Genomic DNA, 7685 nt, shown 5'->3' with positions numbered 1-7685 from the left:
CTAGGAGGCACGAAGCCTTGGATAAGGAGCCAGAGGAGGCTTCTGAAGAGGAGTGTGCCGGCGGCAGCGGGAAACATGCCAGCTGCTACATAAACAAGTTAAAAACAGTCTTTGCAGACTGCGGAGACAGCCAACGCAAAGAAGGGAGGAATGAGTCCCATGACACCCTACAATAGATCAGGTGGGAGCCGTGGGGATCGACGGGGAGGAGGAAGAGACAACCCCTTGGGGAGAGCTTCAAGAGGAGCAACGGGGAGGACCACAGAAAAACAGGGCGTTTGCCCTGAATTCAGAAGGCGAACAGCCATGTGTGGGGAGGCCCTGAGACACTCAGCTTAAGCCGGTCCAGAGAGAGGAGACTACGGATGTACGACACATAGGGATCGTACCTGGGGTGGACCCCAAGGGAGCGAGGACCCTGGAGCTGTAGACAGGGGACTACCTGGAGCCCTGGCTTGACGCCAAGCAAAGCACTTTAGAATTTCATTACTGGTTTTGATTTTGTTTTCCTGCGTGAAGGGATTGAGAGTGAGAGCGGACAGGATTAGCCAAACCAAGTACATAAAAGGGAAAGAGCTTGGGGCCCCAGGGCTTAACAGTGTGATTTTGTTTTCTTTTATTTTTCCCTGAGTGAAGAGGTTGAGAACGAAAGGGAAAGGGCCCAGGTAACCAAATGCTTTTGGGCAGGAACCGTAGGGATCACATTCGGATATAATCCATGAGGCCAGGATAGGTAGGTTCTTTGGTCAGGCAGAAAAAAAGGAACCCAGGACCAGGGATTAGCCTGGTATACTCGACTGCACCATAGAGGAGGGACTTGGCCAATCCAACCAGCAAGGTGGAGTAAGGATAGGGTGTAGGGGTGGCGGAGCCCCGTAAGTGACCGTCAGACAGACTACACCCGACCGAGAGACCCCGAGCAGGCATCCCCCACTGGGAACATTCAAAGTCATGGCAGGCGAGATACAGGCAATCAGCAACGAGAGTGTGCGGGATGAACGTCACCCACCATACGAGGTAAAGCCACACGGGACCAGGTGTTCGAGGCCCGACGGCCACACAGTATTTAACAACCCAACAGAAAACAAAGCCCCTCTCTTTGTTTAAGAAGAGCTTGAACTATTTTTTGCAAGGAAGAGAATATTCCAAAGACATTACCTGTTGGTTAGATCCAAAAAGCCCTGTGGGTGCAAGTCTCTCCCAGAACTCCAGCAAGGGAGCAGAGGAGAGGTGCCAGCCCAGACAGGATGCTGGGATGCTGGGGGAGTCTGGTTTAAGTTAAATCAGGAAGGTGTCTGGGACAGACATTGCATAAACCAGTTTGACCCAAATTAATTAAGTCTGATACTACATTGAACCAGATTTATCTCAAACAGGTTTCAGTCATTTTCAAACTGGTTTATGTGCACCAAATGTCTGTTCTGTTACAGGTTTAAACCAGTTTCTGATCACTTAAACTGGTTTATGTGTAACGCCTGTCCTTAGCCCACGTCACCACAACCTAGTTTCATGGCAGACTTTCTAATTTCATGGGAACCAGAGCCTTCCTCCAGGGTTTATGCTGACATAAACCATTGATTAATTTGATCTGATATTTATAAAGTGTTCTGAATATATAAAGCACTATAAAAGCACTGTAGGTTATACTGAATACACAGCAGTCCCTGCCTTCCTGTCAGCCCAACTGAGCTGCTATTCCTGGAGGTGGGTGCAATGATAGTAACAACCAAATCCATGTCTTATCTTCTGAGATTACGTTTCTTTATTCAGGACTGCTGGAAGAAACTGCATGGGAAGCAGGAGACCCCCTTCAAAGGTTTTACTTCCCAAGGGGAATCTTCCAAAGTCCCTGGCATCATCTTCATTCTTTTTTGCTGCTGCTAGACTGCTTTGTCTCCTTGCCCTGACTCTCATGCCCTTCTGAAAGCTGGCAGCCTCCTCTGAAATCTCTCTTTGAAAAAAATCTTGATGCAAGGGGTGGCTGCTTTCAATCTTTGTCTATGTTTGGCCTACAGTGAGGGGAGAAGGCAGCATCAAAATCTAAGCCTTTCTAGCAACAAAATGAAAATCACCAGGAAAGTTCATAGAAATATATGCCCACTTGCACCTGGGTTTGACACAATTTGACACTTGCTAATAGCAGTTCCAATAGCATCTATGATGTGTTGTTGCATAAAACAGGGCAGAGAGAAAAGGTGAGTAATTAATCTAATAGTAATCTTGCCCAATTACATGGTTCATTCCTATTTAATATAAGTAACAACATGATAAAGCTAAACTCAAATTACATATATTTGTGAAATTAAGCAAATGGAGTTTAAGCCTATTCTAAAGTAGGACAGGCCAAAACTAGCTCAGACCTCTGTTTCACATTTGTGAGTACTGACTATCAAAATTGAACCAATAAACTTTTCCCTAGCTCTAGTCATAATGCATTGTGGGTTCATTTATTTTTACTCCCCTCCCCTCATTATTTGATAGTTCTTTTAAGAGTTGCAAGTTTTACTTGGTTCCTTTTGATCAGAAGGAAAAGGTACTGTAGGAATGGAGACACTGCAGTGACTCTCTCTTTGAACTCACCAGGTCTAAAAGCCTGCAAGAATATTTTCTCTTTCAGCTTTCCAGACTGCTCATATAGCTGCCTGATAAAGGGATACATTAAATTGTCCTTAAGGGCAACTAGAAAGGTAAGAGCTAGAGTCTAAAACTCACAACGGAATTGATTTTTTTATTTTATTTTAAGTACATTAAAAATTTAAATGTTAGACTTTTGGAGGAGAAATTCTTTATTTCAAACATTTTAAACCTTTGGTCGTTTAAAAAAGTTTTTATTTTCTCTTCATTTCATTTGGCACAAGGTGAAGGCTGTGTTTCCCTACAAATGCTGCAGCTCCATCTAGTGGTACCATAGTTAGTTGTTCAGGCAGAGACAAGTCTTTTTGAAATAGTCATCATTAAGAAAAGAGTCAGGATTTCAAATTCTATATTTTCAATCAAAGTCTGAATTGCTTTCAAGTTGCTTTGGAGTCTTTTTTAGCACTGGTTGGAATAAATGTACCTTTTTGGGGGCACAGCTAGGCTAGGGTGATTTTAAGTTAGTGATACTAGTATACGAAAAACAGCTCACTTTGTTTTCCTTTGGGTTTTTTTTTTTCCATTGCCTAAATAAAGGCAGAAGGTTTTTAGGCATTTGCTGTTTCTAAAGAAAATAGAATGTTTACAAATTCTACATATGTACAACCACCTGTGCGCAAAATTGGCACTTGTAATAATATCCCTTGTGAGGATCTTCAAGCACATGGCAAATATGAATTAAACTTTGCACTATTCCATATCGATCTATACTTTATATAGCCACTCTCTACAGGTACTAAGGGCCAAACTGTATTACATTTTTAGGTGCATAAGTGGATTTAGGTGTTTAAGTGTGATCCCATTCCATGCTGCTAGAGTCCCTGGAAGGAAAACCGTTAATGCAAAAGGTGGGTGAGCCTTCTTCTTCCATTTGCTGCTTTTAAACGACTTAGTCTTAAAGATAAGGTGACAGTGGGCATGTCTACACAAGACATTAGAAGCACAGTAGATTAATTCTATTGCATATTAGTGCATCACAACGAAAATCATGCTAATATCCTGCGCTGGTGCTACTATGCAGTAGGACCGATTATGGCGCATTAAGTTAGTACCTGTTATTACAGGTACTAAACTTAATGTGCCATAATTACAGCGCATTAATGCATATGTGCACATGCCCAGTATGTTACAAAAGGAGATGCATTCATGGATTTTCAGGACCTGAACAAGGGGGAATAGAATTGTACTTAGGCACTTAAGTCTACTTTGATGCCCAGAAGGTGGAATAAGATTTGGGCCATAATGTATACAGTTTTTGTATGTATTTTGTATATGTAGTAGATCTGTTTCAGCTCTCACTTATACTATAATGTAATTGATTTCAATAGAATTAGTCCTTGTGGAGTGTTCAGTTTTGGGCTCCGCAATTTAAAAAGGATGTGGAGAAGCTTGAGAGAGTCCAGATTTGAGCCACGCTCATGATCAGAGGTCAGGAAAACAGACCTTATGATGACAGGCTGAGAGCTATGGGACTCTTCAGCCTGGAAAAATGCAGACTTAGGGGTGATCTGGTGGCCACCTATAAGTTTATCAGGGGTGCTCACCAGGATCTGGGAGAACATCAGTTCACCAGAGCGCCCCAAGGAATGACAAGGTCAAATGGTCACAAACTCCTTCAGGATCGTTTGAGGTTGGACATAAGGAAGAACTTCTTTACAGTCTGAGCCCCCAAGGTCTGGAATAGACTGCTGCCAGAGGTGGTTCGAGCACCTACTTTGAATGCCTTCAAGAGAAATTTGGATGTTTATCTTGCTATGACACCTTCTGACTTCCTGCCCCTGGGGCAGGGACCTGGACTCGATGATCTTCCAAGGCCCCTTCCAGCCCTAATGTCTATGAAATCTGTGAAATCTATGAAATCTTGTATGAGATCAGAATTAGTACCCTGCACATGCATGCGTGTGTGTGTGTGTGTGTGTGTGCGCGCGTGCGCGTGTGTGTATACAGTTTATGCATACCCTCTTAGTGGGATGAATTTTTTGTGTCAACTGATCTTAATGAAAACAGGTTTGGATGAATTCTCATCTCATCCAAACAGGAGCTGACAGTCAGTGTTTTATGGAATTGCAACAGTATTTAATTTTTCAGCACTTCTTGTCCTTGCCTTTGATCTAATTAAAAAATAAACATTCTTGACTTGATTTGCTCAGCTGCTGCTGGGCCACGAAGTCTCTCTGAATTCCAACTTATGTCCTGAAATGGATTCCTATGCTGCCTAAGTAAATCTGCTGAATGCAATGAAAGCATTTAGCCTTGTTAAAATGTAGGGAAGCAGATATTATTCTCCAGTGATGAAGCAGATAACAAGAGTTAATAATAAGTATGCAATAGAGAAGATCACAGGATTCCCTGTAAACAAGATGCTGCATTGCACAGGGAGCATCTTGTCTGCATGTTTCATAAGTAACTAGGCATCCTCATGGGCTTCTTTATTTATTTTAGAAAGTTGTGTAAACAGTATTATCTACTTAATGCCCCAAATGGAATAATAATTTTTATGGAAATGGGCCAAAGTGTAATAGACTGTAGTGCAATTCTCCATGGATTCTTGGAGATGGTCTGCCCAGATTGTATTTAAATTTTCCTTATGTGTGTGCATGCAGGCAATCTGTGATTTGCCAGACATGCAAGACAGATGCTAGCTGGACTCTGTTTTAGATGTACTTGCTTGTGCTTGCACTTGGATGGACTTTTTTACAGAGATGCTAAAGAAAAGAGAAAAAGCTCCAGTAACAATAATAAAAAGAGTAACATTATAAAGAAGGGTCAGATTCATCACACAGCATGCACCTGGTTAGTACAAGAGAGGGAGCCTGCAACATGAGTGTCCTAAGGGGAGTTGCTTGAAAAATACAATCTTTTAAATTTTTTTTTTAAATGCCCTTTTTCTTCTGTATAATGGTGTCAACGATTAGTATTTTTTTAAAATCACCGGCTCTAGTTTTAAATTCATCTCTGACACCAGGCTTCTGTTCATGTCTTTTTTAAAAAGAGAGTGGACTGATAATGCCATACTATTTACACAAATTAATTCGGTATTCAAACTTATGTTGGGTTTACCATGAGCAGTTGGCTCTAAGTATTTGGTACAACCAGAATGTGGGCTGGGGTTGGTCACACAGAGTTATATCTTACTCTAGGAGTAATTCAAGATTTTTAAACACACAGACTTTGGAACGTTTTGCTGGTTGCTGAGACCAATCCTAGTTGGTTTTGCTGATACAAGGTAGTATGGGTTTGTGGTCCCTAGGAATGGGAGTACAAAGACCTGGATGTGACCCTGACCATTTGCCCAAGTCACTTCATCTCTCTTTGCCTGGGCTTCCCCATCTGTAAAATGAAGACCATGTCACTGACTCCATTTGTAAAGTGTTTTGAGATCCACTGATAACAACTGCTTTATATCTATGTATTATACAGTACATCTGCCTGTGCCATCCAACCATTTCAAATACGTGGAAGCCAGGATGTAGAGAGATTATATTTGTCCAGCATTACCCACCAGACCACTGGCATGCCAAAGTTGGAATTTGGGTTTCTAAGTCTGTCCAGTGCTCTGTCTGTTGGATAAATACTGATAATAATGGGTGATGAACAGCAGCAGTAGGAACAGGGCACCAATGGGCAACTATTTCCTTCCAGTCTTCCATTTGTTTTATCAAGGAGGAGTTTTTGCAAAGACTGTAATATTATTTTTGGTTGCATGGTGGTTTTCATTGAAATGCATTTTAACTGTTTTTTAATGATGTTCTTTGTTTGTTAGTAATGAGAGGGCTGTTAAGAAGCCCCTGGGGCTTTGACACTCTCATGGAAGCTACATTTGAAAGAGAGGAAGTAGAGGAGGTAGTCAGGGAAGTTTAGAAATGTTAAATGTTTGCTTTTGTGAACCTTTCCTAAGGCCTCCCTCATATTCAAATTAGGCTGCTATCCTGTAGACTAGCTGAGTATTGGAGGCATAACAGGGCAATTCTACACCCTGGACAATAGTGCTGCACAGGGAAGCACCAGCTGCTGTGTTGCAGGTGGCAACAGTGCCTCCAGCCACCAGCTACCGAGGCTCTTATTTTGCATTCTGATCCAAAGGAAGTGCCCAGGACTGCTGCCCCGATCACCACCTTCCTCTTCCTCCTCCCACTTACATTTGTGCTGAGTAGAGAGTGTACAATTCATTTTCCCAATTCCTATCTAATAAAGAGAGGTAGTTAGCCATGTGAATTTGAAGTCAGGCAGAAGGCAGGACAGGGAAGCATCGTAGAGATTAGTTTATTCAGAGCCACCTTTTCTGCCTTCTGTCTGTCTATACAAAATACTTCTGTATGTGGTGGGTGTGTTTTTTTTCTAACTGTGAAAAATGATGTCATAGGATGAAAGGGCTTTGGAAACCCTGTCCTCTGTGCCTCTCGTTCCTTATTAAATCCATCCTCAGTGTGAGTTGAGGTATTCCATTCCCAGTTAGAGAAGTCCAGTTTCCACAGTACTGTGAAAATGAACAGAAATACTGCAAAAACTACTGAAATAAATCTGTTGTTAAATCTGAGCAAAATAAAAAAGCAGAATTCTTTTAATGTCTTTCATCCATCTCCAATTAATGTTGAAATTAGAAATGGCATCATATTTTTATAGGTCAGATTCAGCAGTATGGCATAACTGCAGTCCAATGCCGGCAGCAAACTATTTGGAACTCCTATGGAAAAACAGTAACATTTGTGTCTAAAATAAGACTGTGTTACTAATAATCTATTAATTATATAGTCATCAGTGGGCGCATCTACACAGGATACTACATTGCAGTAGCGCATTGCTATAGCAATGTAGTGTTGCCAGGCACAAACTGTGATGCCAATGCTACTGCACTGTAGTTCATTGCTATTGTGCAGTAGCTGCTAAAAATAGCCATGCTGCGTGGGGACTGTGCAGTAACACCGATTACTGTGTAGTCATTTAGTACTTGCTTAATTTAGTACTACTATTAGTACTACACTGTGCAGTCTTCTGCATGTGTAGATGTGCCCATTAAGTATCAAGTTTGACAACTTTTTGCCTGAGAATGT

Source organism: Alligator mississippiensis, chromosome 10 (genome assembly GCF_030867095.1).
Source record: "Alligator mississippiensis isolate rAllMis1 chromosome 10, rAllMis1, whole genome shotgun sequence".
NCBI classification, from domain to species: domain Eukaryota; kingdom Metazoa; phylum Chordata; order Crocodylia; family Alligatoridae; genus Alligator; species Alligator mississippiensis.
The sequence above is the reverse complement of the archived record's forward strand: the minus strand, read 5'-3'. Positions refer to the sequence as shown.